Source organism: Mixophyes fleayi, chromosome 2, assembly GCF_038048845.1.
Source record: "Mixophyes fleayi isolate aMixFle1 chromosome 2, aMixFle1.hap1, whole genome shotgun sequence".
In the NCBI taxonomy this organism is placed as follows: domain Eukaryota; kingdom Metazoa; phylum Chordata; class Amphibia; order Anura; family Limnodynastidae; genus Mixophyes; species Mixophyes fleayi.
This window is the reverse complement of record NC_134403.1, coordinates 216,642,506-216,664,997: the sequence shown is the minus strand read 5'-3', so window position 1 is coordinate 216,664,997 and position 22,492 is coordinate 216,642,506. Positions and strand designations below refer to the sequence as shown.

At 39.6% G+C, this 22,492-nt stretch overlaps 1 protein-coding gene across 2 annotated transcripts in view; it reads left to right on the top strand.

The window, feature by feature from the left end:
• COL8A2 (collagen type VIII alpha 2 chain) overlaps positions 1-22,492 on the top strand; it is a 134,068-nt gene that overhangs the window by 57,529 nt on the left and 54,047 nt on the right. For both annotated transcript variants that reach the window (XM_075195461.1, XM_075195463.1), the window contains exon 2: positions 8,865-8,922. The gene's annotated coding sequence lies outside the window, so the exon portion shown is untranslated. The remainder of the gene's footprint in view (positions 1-8,864; positions 8,923-22,492) is intronic.

Sequence of the window (22,492 nt, the reverse complement as noted above, 5' to 3'; positions counted from 1 at the left end):
CGATTAGGACAGCTTTGTCCCGATCAGTGGAAAGGTTGGGGGAGATTCTGTCCACTGCTGTTCGGCAATGAAGTGGTTTGGAGGGGAGGACAGAACGGGCCAGCCTAGCACTTCAAAAGCGATAGGCATGACACCAAGGTTGTGACCATGTCTACGTCAGGTGGCCATGCCACCTGTCCTTCTGTCGGAGGGACAAACATTGAGAGGTATGCTACTAGTCCTTGTGTTATCAGGATATATGGAAGGTGTGAAGATACTTTGTTTATTTGGCCCAAATATGCCCATTCCCCACTGGTTGGCAGTCCCTGGAGGAGGACATGTGCTATGTAGAATTACCCAGTACTCTCAAGGGATTCGGAATCACAAACCCCAGAAAAATACACAATTTAACTGATTCAATGTATTCAACCTTCTCCAACTTTGAGGACTACCTAGCCCTCTGCCAGTGTGGTAGGAATCTGATATAAAGTCCCCATACTCTAGCAGGCCTACCAAAATATCAGACTCATGGGGTGATACGCTGAGGAAGCGTGAGCGAGTTCTGGTCTATCATGAGCCAAAACACCAATACAAGAGTTCTCCAACATAACAATAACTGGTCCCTCCTGGGATCCTCTTTTTAAAGGGCCTCGAAATTCCCACAATCCTTGGAAGCACCCTGGGTTGGCTTTTGGATTGGAATACTTCATTGTTTGGCCACAATTTAAAATAGCGGGTACTGTAATGTTCCTTTCCACACTCCTTTACCCACAGGGGCTCATTGACACAGTATTTACAATATACAATTTCAGTCATAATTAAAACTATTCCCCCTTGTAAAAACATCAGAGCTATGTGAAAGTTCAAACACATTTGATGGTCCTGGCAACATAGAGGGAGAGAGAGGTGTCCAAAGTATTATGACCTTTATTATAACATACCAGATACCCTGCTCATGTCACAAAAGATTATTTTAGGTCTATGCCATGCAATAGTACTAGTGGTCACTGGTCAGGGTTCATGTGATTTGTAACTTATTAGATTTACATATTTATAGTGTTCTCCAGTATTGTTAAGATCATTCAAAAGCATTTTTTTCCCCTTTTTTATGGTGTCATATTAAAGTTTTGCACATTTGTAACTAATTGCACATATACACGGACGGGATGGCGCGCAAAAGGAATAGATTTTTGGCTCCTTACAATCTTAAGAGTTTACTGGATATGGGAGTATCAGAGTGCTCTATGGTAAATATAGGCCACTACCTGAGATAATGCACCTGTTTCTAGCACAACTGTGGGAATGAGATTGCGTTTTGCTGGACAATATATTTGAATGAGGTGCACATTATTGGAGACATTAGTTTTAGTAGGTATTAGGTAGCTGTAGAGTATTTTCAGTCACTCAAAATGCCCATATTTATATTCACAGATAAGCAACACATCCACGACTGTGACCAGTTTTGAAGATGCCTCAATAGTTTCAAAATATTAGTAAGCGGAATTTCTACTGCTCAGCAACATCAAATATTGACTCCCTTTTAGTATTTGTTTTTAGGTGCCTTGCAAATAACATCTCTTGAGCTAAACATTTATCTTTTATAAAGTGCATATAAGCCAGCAGCAAGGATTCATTGCCTGGCAAATTTGACTTGTATCTTCCACATTGGCAGCCATTTCATCTATGCATCTTTGTACTGACTTGTTGCTCAGTGGAATTTTCTTAACTACATCATGTGGTGACTTATGAAAAACAGAACTCAGAACCAATTGTATGCTGCTTTCCAGACACAACAATGAAATGTTGTACAATGCACGCAAACCATGAGTGTTGTGTTTCAAAGCATTGCAAAACATGCTTGACAATAATGGTAAGATTAGTGCATATGCATTGTTGGCATTACCAAAATTTTAAAGTACCGTAAAATAATTCCATTAGCACCTAACCTTTAGAAAGAAGACACAACTATAATTAATTAAGGCACACGTTATAATGCTAGGTCAGAATTTAAAAGTATTAGTTCCACGTGTTTCATTTGTTGATATTTGTTAGCTAATGAGTTATCTATAGAGTACACTTGCCATTTTTCATAAACATCCATACATTGTCTCTTGATAGAAAATCAGCCAATGGTATCATCCGATATAACATTATCACAGATCCCCCACACTATAATGTTGTCATGAATGCCATCTAGTGGACTTAAATGAAAATGCTGTGCTCTTATAACAGAAATGAAGTACCGCCAGGGAAGTGATGATGTGTTACCGTAAATTCATATTCAGCTTAAAAAAATAATGACACTAACTTTTTTCTAGGTATAGGTTCCCAGAAAATCAAATATATAGACACAAGTGTGTGACATTAATGTACACAAAAATGAAAGCATGATCTGGTCTAATCTCATAGCTAAAATATGGGTATACAGGGGCAAACGCAGGATTTAGAAGGGGGGGTTTCTGCATCCGCGGCAGTGCTGTATTATACTACAATACAGCACTGCCGCGGACGCTTCTTTGACAGCGCCGCGGCTGCTGTACAGTACTGTTGGTTCCCGGAGGAGAGGGGTTTCTGGAGAACCAGAAACACCCCCTGCGTGCGCCACTGGTATACACAGTGGCCGAATTGGAAATTGCTTTAGTTTTACAATCATAGCAGTAGAAGTGGTGGCATGTCATGAAACACTATACCAGCCCACTTTGACCACTGGGTATACAGCAATATTACGAAATATTGCGTGAAATATATTTCTACGCATCATACTAATGAAAACATAAAAGTGAACATAATTTCTAAGATGCCATGCTTATACAAGCATGCACAAATTTCCACTCGCCACAGATATATAGTACAATAACTAACTTAAAAATAAATTAATAATCATTACAAATAATTGGCAATCTTGTGACAATTGACAAACATAAATACCACAGTCACTGTACTGTATATGCAGTAGCTGACTGCTGAAAAACAAGTTAGTCAACTTATAGATTTAGAGAGAATTCCAGTGAGCTCCAGAATAAAATCATAAAAAAGCAACAAACGCGGTAGTTAAGGACTGAATCCAGTGCCCCTTACGTTTTAGCGCCTGTCTAAGTAAACCCGCTTGGATATCACTGATATGAATGCATGAGGAAGCCTATGTAACAAATATGGACTTGTTCTGTGGATGATGATAACAAATTACAATCATTAATGCTTTTTGCTGTGAATAAAACATGATTAATGAATGAAGGTTTTAAAATATTGCTTTTTTAATAAATTTAATCTATATTTTAACTTTCATTTTTACACACCAGTGGAACTGAAAGCCCAAGGGCTAGATTTACTAAACTGCGGGTTTGAAAAAGTGGAGATGTTGCCTATAGCAACCAATCAGATTCTAGCTGTCAATTTGTAGAATGTACTAAATAAATGATAGCTAGAATCTGATTGGTGCTATAGGCAACATCTCCACTTTTTTAAACCCACAGTTTAGTAAATATACCCCAAATATCCATCTGTATACTATAATTAGAGCATAAGAGGACGGCAGAACATAATCCCCAAAGTAACTTTAAAGTTAAAAGACATATTAATACATAACATTCTCAGATAAACATTTAAAATAGCCCATTCCTCAAAATAATTGTAAAACCACTGACAAGTTAAGTGAATAACATTGAATATCTCATTACAGTGATACCTGTCAAGGGGTGGGATAATTAGGCAGCAAGTGAACAGTCAGTTCTTGAATTTGTTGAGTTGGAACCAGGAAAAATGGGCAAGGGTAAGGATCTGAGCAACTTTGACAAGGGCCAAATTGTGATGGCTAGAGGACTAGAGCATCTCCAAAACCTGTGCGGTATGCTGTGGTTAGGACCTACCAAAAGTGATGCAAGGAAAGGCAACCGATGAACTAGTGACATGGTCATGGACGCCCAAGGCTCATTGGTGCAGTTAGGGAGCGAGGGCTTGCCTCTCTGGTCTAATCCCACAGAAGAGCTACTGTAGCACAAATTGCTGAAAAAGTTAATGCTGGCTATGATGGAAAGGTGTTAGAACACACAGTGCATCACAGCCTACTGGATATATGGGGCTGCATAGCCACAGACAGATCAGAGTGCCCATGCTGACCCCTGTCCACAGCCGATAGGACGTACTATTGGCAAATTAGCACCAGCTTTGGACAATGGAGCAATGGAAAAAGATGGTGCATGTGCGTCGTTTACCTGGGGAAGAAATGACACCAGGATTCAATATAGGAAAAGGCAAGCCGGCGGAGGCAGTGTGAAACTCTGGGCAATGTTCTGCTGGAAATACTTGGGTCCTGGCATTCATGTGGGTGTTACATTGACACATACTACTTACGCCCTGCCACACTGCAACAATTGTTCAGGAATGACAAAGAGTTCAAGGTGTTGATTTTGCCTCCAAATTCCCCAGATCTCAATACGATCGAGCGTCTGTGGGATGTGCTGGAAAAACAAGTCTGAGCCATGGAAGCCCCACCTTGCAACTTACAGGATCTGCTGCTAACGTCTTTGTGCCAGATACCACGGGACAGCTCTAGGGATCTTGTGGAGTCCATGTCTCAACGGGTCAGAGCTGTTTTGGTGGCACGGAGAAACCTACACAATATTAGGTAGGATGTTTTAATGTTGTGGCTGACAAAAAAAGATGCCAAACTTTGTGTGTCATCAGGTATTTGATTTTACTGGGGCAGGGTCTTATCTGTGTGGAGCTTGTATGGTCTTTCCCATGCTTGTGTGGGTTTCCTCCCACACTCCTAAAACAACCCATAACATACTAAAAGGTTATTTGGCTGCTGACAAAATTAACCCTAGTCTATGTATTTGTTTGGTAATTTAGATTGTTGTCTCCAATAAGGCAGCGACTGATATGAGTGACAAATATCTGTACAGCGTGTCGAATTGGTGGCACCTTTTTAATGATGATGATGAATTATTGGAAGCAGCAAAGTTCATTGCATTTTATATCCGTAATTATATTTTCTGGTTGCGTAGGGTTCAGGTGAACTGTACCTAGATTGCCACAATTTTAAAAAACCTGGATCAGTGATCCACCAAAAAGAACATTGATAACCTCACACCCTTTCTAGATCTATAAATTTGTTTTAGTGAACCAAAGAAATGTTGTACAATGAAAGGAATAACTTTAGTTAAAGGTTATGTTTGTTTGTTATATTTTGGCTGTACAGTCTGGAGGGTAAGAAACATCGGTTTCTGCAAGTCGCTGTAAATCGGTGACTTTGTAGGGGAAATTTAAATCGACAGTAGCTTTTAAAGAAAACTTCTGACAACTTGCAGAAATTGATGCTTCATACATTTACCCCTGGGTGGCTCCGTTGTAGATAGAAGGATGCCAATATCTATCCTTCTTGATTGAACCTCCAACTAAACTTAATGGTGCATATGTGTTCTAATGACAGAAAATATCAATCAATTAAAGGGTTCTGTCATCTTCCTTTAAAAAATAAGTAGTTTATATAATTTTTTTTCTATCTGCTCTATCCCCATTACCCATACCTCCCAACACACTAGGACACCTTTGGAAGAAAGCATTGGCAGGTCAGGACGGGGGCATGGTTGTACCATATGGGGGCATTGCCAGCACTTCTGAAGTGCTAGGCTGCCCTCAACCCCATTTGCATCCACTTAAAACTCCCCTTCATAGTCTTGTATAAAAGTCCTTACTGTATGAATAGCAGGACTGCACCCTGAATTGGATTTGGGAATGTTCCAGCTAAATGGAGACAGTTGGGAAGTATACAATCGCCACATGGTTGCATGCTAATATTTTGTTGAAATCAAGCTTACATTCTAGTGGTTAAAAAAGAAAGATTGCAGCTGTCTTTGTAGTTTTAAGGAAAAAAATGTAATTACAAATGTAGGTTTCTGTAACATACTGCATACCATACATACTGCCCAGTATATTGCTATTTGATGTTTTTAACACTATGGTTGAATGCAGAGATGACAGGTGCTCTATAATATTTATCTCTTCACAGTTATATGACTGACATAACATTACATAACACTTTTTCAACAACATTTCACTGTCTTACATGTATAGATGCATGCTGTTAAATAAATGAGTGGGTATTAAGCAGGCAAGGCTTGTTTTATCCAATACAGTAACTCTGAATTGCAAGCAGTAATTAATCATTGGAGGCTGCGAGATTTTGGGATCATTCCAACAATCAGCTTTTTTTAGAGCACAGCATACAGTAAAATAAATGTGACTGCATTCTTACATTACATTACAGATGAACTATTTCCGATGAACCTTTAAAATTTGAAATGTGAAGAAAACCAAGACTTTTTTTATAGCACATAAAAAAGAGCCTGGAAAGTCTCCAGATATGAACTAAGTATAGTGCTGCCTCTGTAATCTGTTATGGTGACAAATAATTGAATTGCTAGCTTTTAATGTACATTTACTAAGAGAGTGTGCTTAACAGTGTGCAAAGTTGACAGTGCAAGAAGGAACAAACACAGTGTCTATTTTTTTTGTGAAAGTTTAGTAATGTTGCTAATTGTCGATTTTGTGGATGTAAATTGAGACAAGGTTTGTTTTTTTAATAAAAGCCTGAATCAGTTTTACTTGCAAATTTCTATAAGGAATAATTTACAAAGGCATTTCCGAACTGGGACTATTTCCCATGTCAATGCTTTTGACAAGAAAACCGCTCCTCTCCTCTAAACGTGGGCTCTGGAAGAGAAGGGTATTTTTTTTTCTTAAAAATCAAGTTTCAGAAGAACACGGTATAGGTTTTGGCAACTGAAGCGTCTTTCCACGAGCCGAGGAGGGGGTGAGAGGCAAAGACCTAATTTTTTTTCCTTTTAACATGCTGATTGAAATTCCAGAATTTTCCAGTCTTACTTAGTTGTGTGTTGTGGTCTCTACCGGACACATCAGGGACTTTGAACGCATTTCCGTATTTTTGTGCTTTGTCTTTGAAGTCATTTCCAAGAACTATTAACAAAAACTAGTGTTACTGCATATGGATATACTATACTTTTAGTTGTGAAATGCACTTACTGTAGATTAATGTGGAATGTGTAGGTATTATTATATTTATAATGTCAAGTGGCCAATATATCTATTCAAAATGTAATATTATATGTTCCATAAGCAGGGCCGGACTGGCCATCGGGCACTTCTGGCAAATGCCAGAAGGGCCGATGGCTAGTTGGGCCGATCCGATGGGGGCACCATGCCCGCCCGAGCAGCGCAGCTCACTGCGCGCTGCTCGGCGGAGGGAGTTCAATGAGATGTGCGGTCATGTGATATTAATCACATGGGATGGCACCTGTCACATGTTGCGCGTCCCATGTGATCACTGGCAACAGCCGCACATCACATTGAGCTCCCTCCGCCAAGCAACAAGGTAAGTGTGTATTACTGAGGGGGGCTGTGTATTACTGATGGGGACTGTGTATTACTGAGGGGGGCTGTGTATTACTGATGGGGGGCTGTGTATTACTGAGGGGGCTGTGTATTACTGAGGGGGGGCTGTGTATTACTGATGGGGGCTGTGTATTACTGATGGGGGCTGTGTGTATTACTGATGGGGGGCTGTGTATTACTGATGGGGGGCTGTGTATTACTGAGGGGGGCTGTGTGTATTACTGAGGGGGGCTGTGTATTACTGATGGGGGGCTGTGTGTATTACTGAGGGGGACTGTGTGTATTACTGAGGGGGGCTGTGTATTACTGAGGGGGGGGCTGTGTGTATTACTGAGGGGGCTGTGTGTGTCACTGACTGGGGCTGTGTGTGTCACTGAGGGGGGCTGTGTATTACTGAGGGGGGCTGTGTGTATTACTGAGGGGGGGCTGTGTGTATTACTGAGGGGGGCTGTGTGTATTACTGAAGGGGGGGCTGTGTGTGTCACTGACTGGGGCTGTGTGTATCTCACTGAGGGGGGCCTTTGTTTCACTGAGGGGGGGCTGTGATAAATGTAATGTTTTATTATAATGTATGTATCAATGCCCCATGTTGGCCACACCCACAAAATAATGTAGTCACGCCCTCTTTCGGCGGCACAAAGCTTCTTTCATGCTTGAACTGAGCTGGGCCTCTGTATTTTAAATGCCAGGGCTGATTTTTAGTCCCAGTCTGGCCCTGTCCATAAGTACACTTTTGTCAGATACATAAAAGGTAATTTATTAAACTGTGAAAATCTGGGCCCTCAGTGCAAATGCTGTACTGTGACATCATGGGGTATATTTACTAAACTGTGGGTTGAAAAAGTGGAGATTATTTGCTTATAGCAAACAATTAGATTCTAGTTATCATTTATTTAGTACATTCTACAAAATGACAGCTAGAATCTGATTGGTTGCTATAGGCAACATCTCCACTTTTTCAAACCCGCAGTTTAGTAAATATACCCCATGTGTTAGATTTGTATTATTGCGTCCATGTATTTAAGTTCATGGTTTTGCCTGGCAACTGTGGAGGTGAAAACTGTTGTTCCTTCTGATGGAAATAAATCACTGTATTGCATACACTCCTATTTAGTAATGGTATTACTTGCAAATATTTTGTGGGGTGAGGGTTTAAGTTAAAGGATCCAAACTAATGATCACAACTGTGGTTCCTCTACTGTTGGTACCTATGGAGTTCTTCAGTCACAGTACCTATAACGCTGTATTGAATCTATACAAATGAATTAATCAGCATATTTGGACCAATCAGCAGCACACAGATCAATTAGTGGAACCTTGTCTGGTAACAACCTTTACTTCTATTTGTAAACCAAGTAGCTATGTAAATACACAAATAACTTTTTATTTGTTCTTAAAAACGTTAAGCATGACACTTGTATAGTTGTATAAATGTAAGTGAAACTCATCATTCTTTATTTCCTGTCTCACAGATCTGTTTGCAGTTTGGATAAGACAGAAGTGCAGTAAAATATACCGTGACAAGACCAGGTATGACTAAAAGTTCAGTGGCTATTAAAGGTGGATGTAATCAGTGCTTCTCTGTATATTAAGGCTATTGCTTCAACTTTCAGTGACAAATGACTTCTGGTAGACTAGAAACAACTATTGCTGTGGTCTCAGTATATCAGCACCATTATCACCCTCTTACCATATTTGCCAGTTGCCATGACAACTTTGTTGCTTGGCAGGTGAATTGCACACCCAATATAACATGTCTCTGGGACATGGTTGTAATACAATTTTATTGCATTTTACTTACTCTTGTTAAACATTATTGAACTTATTATAGTGTGCAAGAATAAAGAAGAGGAAACGCAACCAGCAACCTAAGTAATGGAAGTAATACCAAGCGATTTTTGTCACCAATCATTAACTATTGATCATTTTTTATTAGTTATTTATTTCTTATTTTGTACAATGTGTTTGTATGGATATTTGTTTTACACCATTTCTGAAGAAAACAGTTGAGCTAGAAGTTCAAATTTGTTTTGCTTCATTCCACATTTGGTTCCAGAATTTCGTATTCACAAATACAGTGTCAAATGTTAAAGCAAACACAGGATTTGAAGATTGTATCACCAGAACTTTGCATCTCTGTAAAACAGCCTGTATGCCATTTTGCCACAATATCACCTATTTCTGTGTTCCCATGCTATGCCAATGAGCAGTAATATCATCTGTCTTTTCTGAAAATGAAAAACTAAGGAGCTGAAGTCACAGACCCAAACTAAACCCCAGCCTAATAAAAAGTCCTTCATTCCTCACTTCTGCCCTGTTTAAAGTGTTTAAAGTGTTGTAATGAGGTTACAATGAATATATCCATAGTAAATGTCATGGGCTCATTGAAATATGCTGCATGTCAGTTAATAATAACATTTTGAGATGAGACTTACATAAGCTGCAAAGGATGGGGGATCTCTGGTGATAACATGTGTAATTATTAGTAATGATTAAGCACACAAAACCAATATAATATAGAGGTGATTGCTATAAGAAAACATTGATTTAAGCTGCTTCTGTTTTGGTACCAAAGTACTGGTTAGTTCAATGGTAATTCCCACTTTAAAATCCAGGGACAAAAATGTATAGGGACAAATATTAAAATCTGTGGCTGTCTCTGGAAGTCTAGGACAGTTGCCAACTAAACCTATTACGAGACTAGTGAAGAGCAATAGTCCTTTCACAGCTTCTGACTAGTACAATGGATGATTCTTTAAAATGGTGTCAGGCCATTAGCTCTTCCTGAAAATCACATACTAACTTTTGTAGATGTGATCAGTTGATGATCACATCTATGTGTGTTTATTGACCACCCACATTACATAAATCCATTGAGAACCCAATCATGTGTAGCTTTGCACAATCTAGCCCTTTGCCTGTGTCTAAATCATAGTCGCCTACTCTCCTGAAATGTCCAGGAGAGAAGGACCCTGGCCAACGCTCATGCTCATCCTTCTCATACTATGCTCACCCCATAGAATAGAACGTCTAACGTTAGGCTTTTATTAAATTGACATTATACTAAAATAACCATGCGGAAGCAGCCACATATATGGGGAGATAAGTGGATACACAAAGCACAGTTATATGGAAGAGGGTCACAGAGCGCAGTTATAGGGAGAGATAGGTGGATTCACAGAGCATAGTTATATGGAAAGATAGAAGAGGGTCACAGAGTGCAGTTATATGGAGAAATAGGGGAGTTACAGATCTCAGTTATATCATGGATGGGCAGCACGGTGGCTCAGTTATTAGCACATCTGCCTCACAGCACTGCCTCACAGTTCAATTCCTGATCAGGGCCTTATTTGTGTGGAGTTTGTGTGGGTTTCCTCCAAGTATCCCAGTTTCCTCTTACACTCCAAAATCAAATTGGTAGGTTAACTGGTTGCAAACAAAATTAACACTAGTCTCTGTGTGTTAGGGAATTTAGACTGTAAGCTCCAATGGGGCAGGAACTCATGTGAAAGACAAATATTCTCTGTACAGTGCTGCAAAATTGTCCATTACACGAGTGAAATTATTTAAAACCCAAAATGTGTCAATCATAATCTCTACGCCTGCAAAATAAACTTATAGAAACGCGTTAACTTAAGAGGCAAGTATGGGGGGAAAGAATAATGGTAGGAAAAGAATATGTCTGACAAATTCACACTAATTTTATTAATTAAAATAAATACCTTCCCATAATTTCCTACTTTTTTTGACCTCTAAAGACTTGATTCACCTTAGTTTGTGACACAGGGAGTTCACTAGCCTCAAATGTAGGAAAGGTTCAAGGCACTCTTACATCTTTGTTTGTTACTACACAAGGGTTTATTTATTACAATCAATATGCATCGCTGCAATTACCAGCTATAATTTACCATGCATGGGCTTCTCTGGAAGGCACGGTGCAGACCTCTTTCGTCCACCAAGCCTTTTTGCTATTCACTGGCAGCCATCAATGACGGCGAATGGAGGATGTGTTATGCTAGATCCCATTGTAAAAGACAAGTGATTCCATCCAGTGATGTTGTTTTTTTACTGTGAAAAGCAAAGCAAAGCTTTCAGAGCTTAATAAACTGACTAGTGCTGCTGTCCCTATAGAGGTCTATGGGGATAGCTGTAAGCTCCAATAATGTGGGTAAGACAGGCGAAATCTCTGGTTTTTCTGGCATTAACCCTTTGTTAAATAAAAGTGGTGAAATAGCCTGTTGCCAACATCTACAATGGTATTTTGGCTTTTCACCGCTTGTTAAGTATACCCCCCAGTCCTGTTTTATAAATGTGTAGTGCTGCAGAATATGCTTTAGTCCTGCATCCAACGTCAATCTTTCCCTCTTGAGCTTACAACCTCTCATCAAAAATTCTGTAAAGGGCAATATCCAACTCCTGATACTATTAATCCACAGGGAGCCATCATTTTCATGTTTCCAAACGTTACTTTTAGAAATAAGGAGCCAAAGAAAACCCTTGCATTTAACCTATCCAAACCACCCTCTTTCCTCTGTAGCCAAGTAAGAGAGGCCCTCTTTGTATTCAGTTTGTTTCACCCGTAATAACTGGAACAACAGACTGGCAAAATCTTTTTATCAGCTAGGCTTTTCAAAGGAATGATATAAGAAATATACTATCACCAGTTATGTCTTTAACATTTGAGAGGATAGCCTCTAGTTCTTCCATTGTTGAATATTTCATTTCTGGTTCCCACTTTCTCATTTCAATTTAACTTCAGAATATGGAATGAGGCTTTTGCAAATTGGAACAGACAAAAATCTGGATCACTTTGCAGTGTCCAGAAAGTCCACTATTTTTAAGATTGACCAGAGAACTGGAGGATTATGTATAGGTTATGATAATAGCACCACTTCCTTAATGAGGTGCAGACACAACTACAGTCAAATCATCCACATTTGCGACTGCAGTTAGATGCAAGCAGAGGGGACCTGCTCCCTCTGGCAACCACTCTTTTCACAACCTCAGAAATAGGACTATGGCAAAAATACCCAGGGCCGTATTCAAAAGTAAGCCTGTCTCATGTCTACCTTAACCATGAAAGTGTCAAACTTGCCAGCCATTAATTAAAGGGAAGTTATCAGACTCCCTATACAAAGTTTTTAGCCAATTGACAAATTGGCCTGGGATATGGTATCGTTACTAGTGCTGGGGACAAACAGACTAATCCAGGAAACAGAATCTTATTATCATCATAAATTTAAGAGTGGAATTTGCCTCCAGTTTCTAATGTTTCAAGAGGCATCTGGTGCTTTTGTAGGTAAATTTTATACACATTAATCAGAATTGAAATTAGGGGCTTATACCATCTAGTCTTGGTGCCTTCTTTGTACACAAGTTGTCAAAAGCCTACTTAACCCCTTTCACCATTAATGCTGTTGTGAAAGCAGAGAAATCCAGATAATTAATTTCAGATTTTCAATTGGCCCTTAAGAATGGAGCCCTGTTACATGTAACCAAAAAAAATAATACATAAAATAAATCAGCATATTATGATTACACCACTCCCAAAATACCCACTGGAGTCTTTTGAAATCAATGAGACCTGATATTATTTTTTTAGCCACTCCCTCAAGGCAATACTTAAAATGTCATATGCCCCCAGAGACCCCTTATCTCTTTCAAGTATCAAGTTGTTGGATCTCCTATTTTGATTTAGCCTTTAAAACTGCAGTCAGTTTATCCTTTGACTATTACTCCCATCTGAATAGAGTGACTCCAATTCTTTATGCAGCTTGAGATACTATATATACTTACTGTTCCCCCTACTAACTGAGTCTCTACAAGACAGAAGATACATCCTCCTTGCCATCAATCTGCAGTGCTATCATTAAATATAGCTTTTTCAGTTGTCACTGTAAGATGGTTTGTATAAATTACTGCACAAAATGATCCTCCAACAAACTGGTTTTAAGTCTCCACAGTCTTCTACTTACATCTGGGGATTTACAAGCACCCAAGCAAAAATTACAGAACCACATGGTTTGAATAAGGGACTAACTGTTCACTCACCCTAATAACAGCTTTTGTAGACTACACAAAGGCCATGTCTATTTTCTTGATTCTTCCACCACAAGAGTACATGAAACCTGGCTTTCTGCTATCTTATTCAAAGAAATTTCATTAGCCTGCCTTTTAGACAATCGTATTCATGACCTTGGTGGTTTATTCAACACTCTGTCTGATTATCTGTCACTAGATCTACTAGAAAAATGTAAAGCCTCTGGCACCACTGGAAAAGGATCATGAAAACATTTGTGAATATTCGTAAATGTTGTTGAACCCAAGTATCTTGTTCTTAAGTGTTACTTCCAAAAGACACCTGCCAATCAATACTTCTATCAATTTATTTACAGGCATATACCAAGTGTTAAACAGAATTGTAACTCCTGTACGTGACTCCACAGGCAGCAACCACATTGATGGTTCTGTCTGCCATTTGCTCTCAGCTTCACATTACTGTCCTTTAGCAGATAACTATGTCTTCAGTAACACATCTGTATCCAGTGGTTAAAATGGAAATTTAGAAGTATTGGTATGGAAATTTAGAAGTGGCTTTATGGGAAATGAAAGTGAATGGAATACAATAAAGGCAGTAGGAGGAGGGGCGCTATGGCATACCACAATATACCAGCCCACTTCAACCACTGTCTATATCCAGACATTTGATAGGGCCATAGACTGCATGCCTAATCTTCCTGAGCTTGAGATCACTATTCGCTAATAGAGCAAGAAACACATAAAAGAAAGAGTAAGTCTCATCATTATTAATCACCTTACTGATTTTTACCCTTTTCCATATCCGACTCTGCTTGCTCTTTAAATGCGAGGGATCTTTATCTTGGTGTATCATCCTCTGTCTACATCAGATTATGCTGCCTTTTCTTTCACAATTTCCAATTGTACCTCACACAGCCAACCAGTATTAGCATCCAACTGAAAAGAGGCATTATGCTCTATTTCTAGACCTGATCCTCCATTAACTTTTTTTCCTGCTATCTGAATCACACTATGGTATAACTTACGTTTTTTTTCTACTCCTATTCATCCTCCTATTCCCAGTATCTTTGCTCTCCCCAGAAGTTAAAAAGATTGTTCTGAAAGAAAGTGCCATCACACTGGAATTTATTAGCAATCCAAAATCATCCCTCTCTTATTAAATAGCTTAGTGAGAATAAATATCTTCTATCCTCAATATTATAGGGAGTTGCCACCCAACCAATACCAATAACCAGAACATAAATCTAAGAGATTGCAATATTGTGGTGCATGTCATGGACAAAACAATTTTTTCTAAACAATATAATCTTTATTAGAATCCAATTAATGTGTATAAATTCACTACTGAAAGCTTTATCTTAAAAAACAATCGAATAAATTCAAAAGTATAGTGATGAAAGAAAAATAAATAAGTAAGATAAATAAGCATTTTAATAAACAGAAAAAAAAACAGAACAATTACAAAAACACCAGAAGTACAAATGAACAATACATAATAAACAAGAAACAGGAATCATATGAAGCCAAACAGAACAGATAACACGGAAAACGCAAGGGCAGAAGAGGCAAGGCAAACAGTGTAAGGCAGATATGATGGGATAATAGGTCTTAGGGTGTATGGCAGACCTGATCTAAGAAAAACCCATCAATAAAGGTCTAACTAATCTGGCTGCAATGCAGGATTCTGCAAACTGGAAGGACAGGGCAGAAACAACAAGCAAAGCCAAAATATCATAGCAGGAAGGCCAAGACTTGTCTGGAAGGTACAACAATAATCCTGCCAAGAAGGTTTGCAAATTGGAGCATATAAAGGCAGCTGATGAGAAACAGGTGTAGCAGTTAGTCAGCAGATGAGATGAATTACCAGGAATGTTGACACCTGCTGGTGAATGCAGATAACTGCATGAGTGCAAAATAACTAAGGGGCCTACTTTTCAAAGGGCAAAGGGTTATCTATCGCATCTGCCAACACATGAAAGTGCTTACCACTGCATGGCGAATCCTTTTTAACAAGTATGTCAGCAGTATTGTTCTAGTGATACCATCTCAGGATGGCAGGATGTTTCTGATTTTTTTCTACATTAATAGAGCTGAATGCCCAAATTTGGCAAGACAGCTCACACATTTGCACAACTTCAGAGACAGGCCCAAACAGACAGCTGCCTCTGATATTTTTCTATAAATACTAGCAATAAAACAAATGAAACTTATCACCGCAATGGGGCTGGCAAAGATAAATAAGCAGCTAAGTACTCTAATGCAGGTGACCCAGCTGGTAAATATGAAGTATTCCCTCCGTAGGTGCAGCCGCTGGACACTCATTTTCCAAGAAGGGACATTAGACCGAACTGATATTATCCTGTTGCATAAAGAAAGATTGGAACATCAGGCGACCAAAGATATTAGGCCTGGGTAGATGGGGAACATTTTGTATTGGCTGTTGGACATTTTCTGTCTGGTTCCGCACTTGTGTAATATCTTGATCCTCTTACTGAACTTCCTGCCATGCTACTACTACCATGACTGTAAGCCACTTCCTCCAGAGCATCCTACAGTAATCTACACAATCCTTGTGTGGAGGGCCACTACTTCTACATAAATTACACCTATCTTTCATTGAGGTAGCCCTAACATTGCCAACCTCATCACAAACATTTTGCACACTCTGTCATGGGCTTATCTGAATATAAAAACCCATCTTTTTTTATATGCAAAGAATTCAGCAAAAGTTGAGTTAAATGGTTATACTGCCGTAGTTTTACCAAACCTTCCATCCACCGGTCCAGACACCATCAGCAGCTTTATTTTGATACTAGATGACAATGTCTCCTCCTGCTAGGCACAGCCCATACACACACTGCCACATTATTATTCTGGCTCTGCATTGGGATTTCTCCTGGCTGTTTAAATTCATTAAATCCTTTGCTGTTCATGTTTTGGAGAATTTCTTCCATTAGGAACACCATCTTTACTGTATCACCATTCATGCCAGCTGCTGGGGAACAAATCTGGGATGTCTTGCAAGATGCTGCCTCTCTTAAGTCGCACTGGCTAGTGGATACCAGGCTAGTGCATACCTGGCTAGAGATACAAAGATCTCCTGATCTTTCCTCCTCCCTTCTCTCTCGTGTAACTGACTGCCTCTCAGCCATCTCATCCTGGATGTCCTCTCGCTTTCTTAAAATTAACATCTCCAAAACCGAACTCATTGACTTTCCCCCACCCAGGCTCCCTTCCCACCATGACCTCTCTATCGTTGTTAACAACTCCACTATCTCCTCTGTCACCCAACTCCGCTGCCTAGGTGTCACTCTCGACTCCTCTCTCTCTTTTGCCCCCCCATATTCAATCCCTTGCCCAAGCCTGTCGCTTCCAACTCCGTAACATTGCCTGCATCCGTCCCTTCCTCTCTCAAGATGCCACCAAAACTATCATCCATGCTCTCATCATCTCCCGTCTCGACTACTGCAACCTCCTCCTTACTGGCCTGCCCTGCTCCCGCCTTGCCCCCCTCCGCTCTATACTCAATGCGGCTGCGAGACTCATCTTCCTCTCACGCCGCTCCTCCTCTGCCTCCCCTCTCTGTCTTTCCTTACACTGGCTCCCCTTCCCCTACAGAATCCTTTTCAAACTCCTCACCACCACTTACAAGGCTCTCTCTCAGTCTACTGCCCCTTACATCTCTAACCTCCTCTCCATTCACACTCCCGCCCGCTCCCTGCGCTCAGCCAATGATCGCCGCCTCTCCTCCACTCTGATCACCTCTTCCCACTCTAGAATCCAAGACTTCTCCCGTGCTGCTCCCCTTCACTGGAACGGCCTCCCTCGCTCCATTCGTCTCTCACCCAATCTGTGCTCCTTCAAGCGGGCTCTTAAAACTCACCTGTTCCTTAAGGCCTACCAACCATCCACTTAACCTCTCACCTCTTCTGGTTCTCCCCTGCCCCCTTTCTCTCTCCCCGTTGCTTCACTGGCTCCCTTATGTACCTGATTCTGTTTACCCTCCCTTAGGATGTAAGCTCGTATGAGCAGGGCCCATCTTCCCTCCTGTCTCCATACCTGTTCTTCCACTCCGTCTCTACTGTATCTGCCTGCCTGGAGTTTCTGAAGTACTGGTACTTTGTGTTTATTGTTCTGTACTGTCTTACCCTGTATAGTCTACTGTTTGTACTATGTACGGTGCTGCGGAAACCTTGTGGCGCCTTACAAATAAACGATAATAATAATAATAATAAATTAAACATAAAGGGGCACAAGATTTATTTTATGATTAAAGTCTTTACCCTCTCGTATTTAATAATACAAGACTGTGACTCCTTTTGTTAAATCATACATGCATGTGCCCCTTTCTATTTTTTTTTTTTATTGTGCCCCATATATGAAATAATAATTTATTGTGCCACCTTATATTAAATAAAATATAATTATTTTGTCTACATTATTATTTTGCATATTGTGATCCCCCTAATTTCTCTGTAGTGCATTGGTAATAATATATACTTACGTACAATCTTCTGTTCTTGATCTGATGTAATCATCATCATCATCATCATCATTTATTTATATAGCGCAACTAATTCCGCAGCGCTGTACAGAGAACTCATTCACACCAGTCCCTGCCCCATTGGAGCTTACAGTCTAAATTCCCTAACATACAAACAAACACAGACAGACAGGGAGAGACTAAGGTCAATTTTTTTTTTTTTTTATAGCAGCCAATTAACCTACCAGTAATCCATAGGGAGGGGGAATAAAACCACCACAGAGATAAGGGAGACTGCTCCCGGGGAACTCCCAATACAAAACAAGTTAATGTTCGGTAAGCGCGTCTATTTAATAGACCGCCGTCCAGTCAGAAGTGGTCTTTCATATTTCTCATGCTTCACAACCATCTATGTTTTCTGGCATGATTTTTGCCATTTTCTTCAGCGAGTTTACAAATCACGCTTTCAGAAATGTAGAACTTTATATTCATTTCATTAAAAAACAGGATGGTGACTTTTAATGTGGCATTTTGTAAAACAGAACTCTTGCAGCGGTTTTGGCTTTAATAAATTTGTAGGATTTAAAACCACCACAAGAAAACAGAAAGTGGTGGTTTCTACAAACTGCACTTTAGCTAATGTCCTCTCAGGTGTCTTTGATGCATATTGTCGTCCCTCTTGTGCACTTTGCAGGTTTTGTCGTGTACTTTCATGATTTTTCCTGCACTTGTTGCATCTTCCATTGATCTGTTGCATTTGCTGTGTTTGAATCTGTCTTTCAGGCTGTCACGTTTCTGTTTGAATTTCTGTTTGGAGCTGTTGCATTTGGTGTTTGATTTAAAGTTGTCTTTCCAAACTTGTTTCTTTATTAGACACTGTATTTACTTTTTCTTTCTTTGTCAAATTTCCTTTCATTGCTATTTTACTTTTTCCACTGCATTTGCTCAGGTGGCATTCACCACATTACTCCTTTTGAGAAGTTATTTTATTATACAGCTATGGGAGCCTGGGATTTGTCTCCCAGTATGGGCTCAGGTTTGCCTGGGGAGTTTCCTGACCCAGAACAGCCCAATCTTGGGCTTGGACCAGATGTCAGGTAAGCACAACCAGCAAACAGAATTTTACAGTGGATAGGCCATTTAGCAGAGGTGCAAAGTTCCAGCAATACAATATTCGAGTTCAAATTTACTTTTTTTTTTCTTCTTCCCAAAACCTCTAAGATCCAAAGCAATATACATTGCCTAGGTGGGATTCCAGACACCTACAATCACCATTAAAATTGCTTCTGATACAGAGAGATAGGGAGAGAAGTATTTAGTGATGTTGGATTGGTGGTATGGATCAGATAGAAATTAAAAGCAGAGGATTTTTAGGATCCGGACCTTAGCTTATGTACCCACACATTTATAGAGCCACCAGCCCGGAATTGCCCTGCACAAGGTTCACCAAAAGGTGAACCCAGAGGTAACAGTCCTCAACACAATGATTGTTGATCACCATATAGTTAGCATTATCAGCATTCATGTTATTGACTTTAAATTCTGGATGGACCAAAAATGCAACCTGCTGCATTCAGGGTCCAAATTAGTAGTGACACTGGAGTCCCCATAGTATTAAATAGATGGATGTATTTACCACAGGCAATACAACATGGACTAGTTATGTATCTTTACAGAGTGTTGTGGTACTGTATTATTACCCTCATTCCCATTATTAATCATCATCATTTATTTATATAGCGCCACTAATTCTGCAGCGCTGAACTCATTCACATCAGTCACTGCCCCATTGGAGCTTACAGTCTAAATTCCCTACTATAGACACACACTCACACACAGACAGACAGAGACTAGGGTCAATTTTGATAGCAGCCAATTAACCTACCAGTATGTTTTTGGAGTCTGGGAGGAAACCGGAGCACCTGGAGGAAACCCACACAAACACAGGGAGAACATACAAACTCCTCACAGATAAGGCCATGGCCGGGAATCGAACTCATGATCCCATTGCTGTGAGGCAGAAGTGCTAACCACTAAGACACTGTGCTGCCCTGTCACAGACAGTAACAAAGCAATTCTTGCCATTCTATCCTGCCAGATTGTTTCTTGTAGAGATGCTGGAATAGTTCAATCTGGTTTGAAATTCGACCGAATTTAGCTGGCTTAACAGCCTCAAACTTGTTTGCAGTAGAAGTGACCGGTTTGATCTGGTTCTTCTGCTGCAGACTCTTTACCCTTGAATGGCTAACCTCAAACTTGCAGTCACAGTTCAAAGTCAGGGTTGCGGTTCTTGTTTGTGGTTCTTAAAGACGTTAAAATAAACTATAAAATGGTGCCTGCTCTGTCCTCCAGACAAATATATACAATTTTTTTTAGATAAATAATAATAATAAAAAAATATATTCCTAGTGAAATCAATGCTACTCCAACTCAATTGGTTTGATCAGGAAGGGTTAAAAACCATAATTAATCATCAATAGCCATTACGCGGTTATTGCTAGATTCGCTGTGCAGTGACATTTTAAATTATTTTCATATTATTACTAGAGCTCCAAGCTTGACAAAATATTGGGAAATACAGACTACCTACAGGATATATCTGCAAAGTATTACTATGTACAAATCACATGATGGCTGAGAAATTTGGCACCATGTGAAAAAATAATCAAAGAAAACACAGAAAAATAAACACAGATTTGCTGCTAAAACGCTCATTCTAGAAAACCTTACAGGAAACTTTTCTGTAAGCAGGGTGTGTACAAAACACTAAAGGATACTTTAATATTTTGAAAACAATTTTCCCTTTGCTCTCTGACCCCGAATATGTGTTTTTGTTCTTATTACGGAGCTGAACATGTCAAACGTTCCTCTCTCATAACATCACACCCCTACCGGCAGGGCAGCCTCTCCCTTGTTATGTCTCACATCTTTGTGCAGTCCAACAGACGGCATTGTCCCGCAGAAACTTATTTGAATGTAAACTGAGTTCCGAAGCAGCTTTTTCTCATTTTCAAACTATTTCATATCAGACCTTGGCCTTTCTTTTGTTTTCTTTGAATTTGGTTGAGAAAATGGTCTACATTTCTAAGGATATATCTGCCTAGGAATCTTGGCAGGCAGAGAGACATATATCTAAACACACAGCAAATCTGAAACAGGAGGCGCCTATTAGCAAGGAATAAACAAGATTTTCTGCTAGCCTTGGAACAGGAGCAAGCTGGAAATAGATGATCTTGACTGATGATTGTGGGTCGATGCTTCTTAACTGCTTCTTACCTGCTTTGGAGCTTACGCTTGTACACCCTTATTCAGAAAAGGACTCATTCAGGAAGTAACATTGAACAGAATATGCAGAACTGATCTGCTTCCACATCAGTTGTATCTATTGTATTCATTATTACTCTGCCTTAGCTACATGCAGATATTTCAATAAATCAGTTTCAGCATTTAAATATGTAGAGATCCAAACAGGAATCAAAGACAGAAGGGTGCTATTTTTCAGTTGGAAATATGAAAGTATATAGGCAATGTTGTGTTTTAGTGCTATTTTATCATTGATACTACAGAACAGTACAGATGTTTGAAAATAATTTTTTCAATATTCTACCTCAATGGTTTTTTCCTCTGTTACCACCACTAGTTGGCAAGTGCATTGAGGTCCCATACCACAACCAGACCTCTGCTACAAAGCTTCCACAATGATGAATGAACACAGACATATCTGATTCACTGGTACACATGCCAGTGCGTTAAATGTCATACCGAAACTGGGAAATATCCATTGTGATAGTGATTTGCTTAATCGAAATACATGCTGCTATGCACCAGTTTTCTGGCTACAATTCAGAGTAGCAGAATACTCTATCAAACGTCTTTGGAGATGTGTTAGGAGGCATTAATTGAAAGTTTAGAACAAGTAATAGCACGTGGGCTGATCCTGTCACTGGGACTGAACACCAAAGGTCAGGTTGTGTTTCCAATTTGGTATTAGGTGTTGGTGGCCAGCATAATTCCAGTCACTAGCAAGGTTTATTTTTGATGTGGTTTAGGCAGAATGGTTAAGCTATTATATGTAGATTAGAGAAACAACTAAGATCAAGTAGTTATAGTAAAAATGATGTCTCTCACCCACTAAAACACATTTAAAATTGGGATCTACAATGCTAGACATTCTCTATCTTTGGGGTCTCACCTCTTATTAATGTCCCTCAGATTTCTGTTTTATTGCTGTCTGTTATAGAATTACTAATATCTAAATAACAAACCTGAAATCTCATAATGTGCTTAAACCTTATGTGCACTTTCATTTGTGATGTATACAGGATCAAAAGGCTTTATACCACAAGTGTACGGGATTGTGCCAAAACAAAACCACGTCTCCTTCTCTCTTTATTCTTTATCCCCACCCTCCTGAGACCAAAGCTTTTGTTCTTTCTTGTTTTGTCTTTTTACATATTAAAAAACCTTGGCTTCCAAATAACAGTCTCAAGTTTAATACCTGCTCTCCAGATCATAATTAGCAACACAGCTTTGTTCCATGAGTATTTGTCTACAGCAGTATTTTCACTACCTGTATGA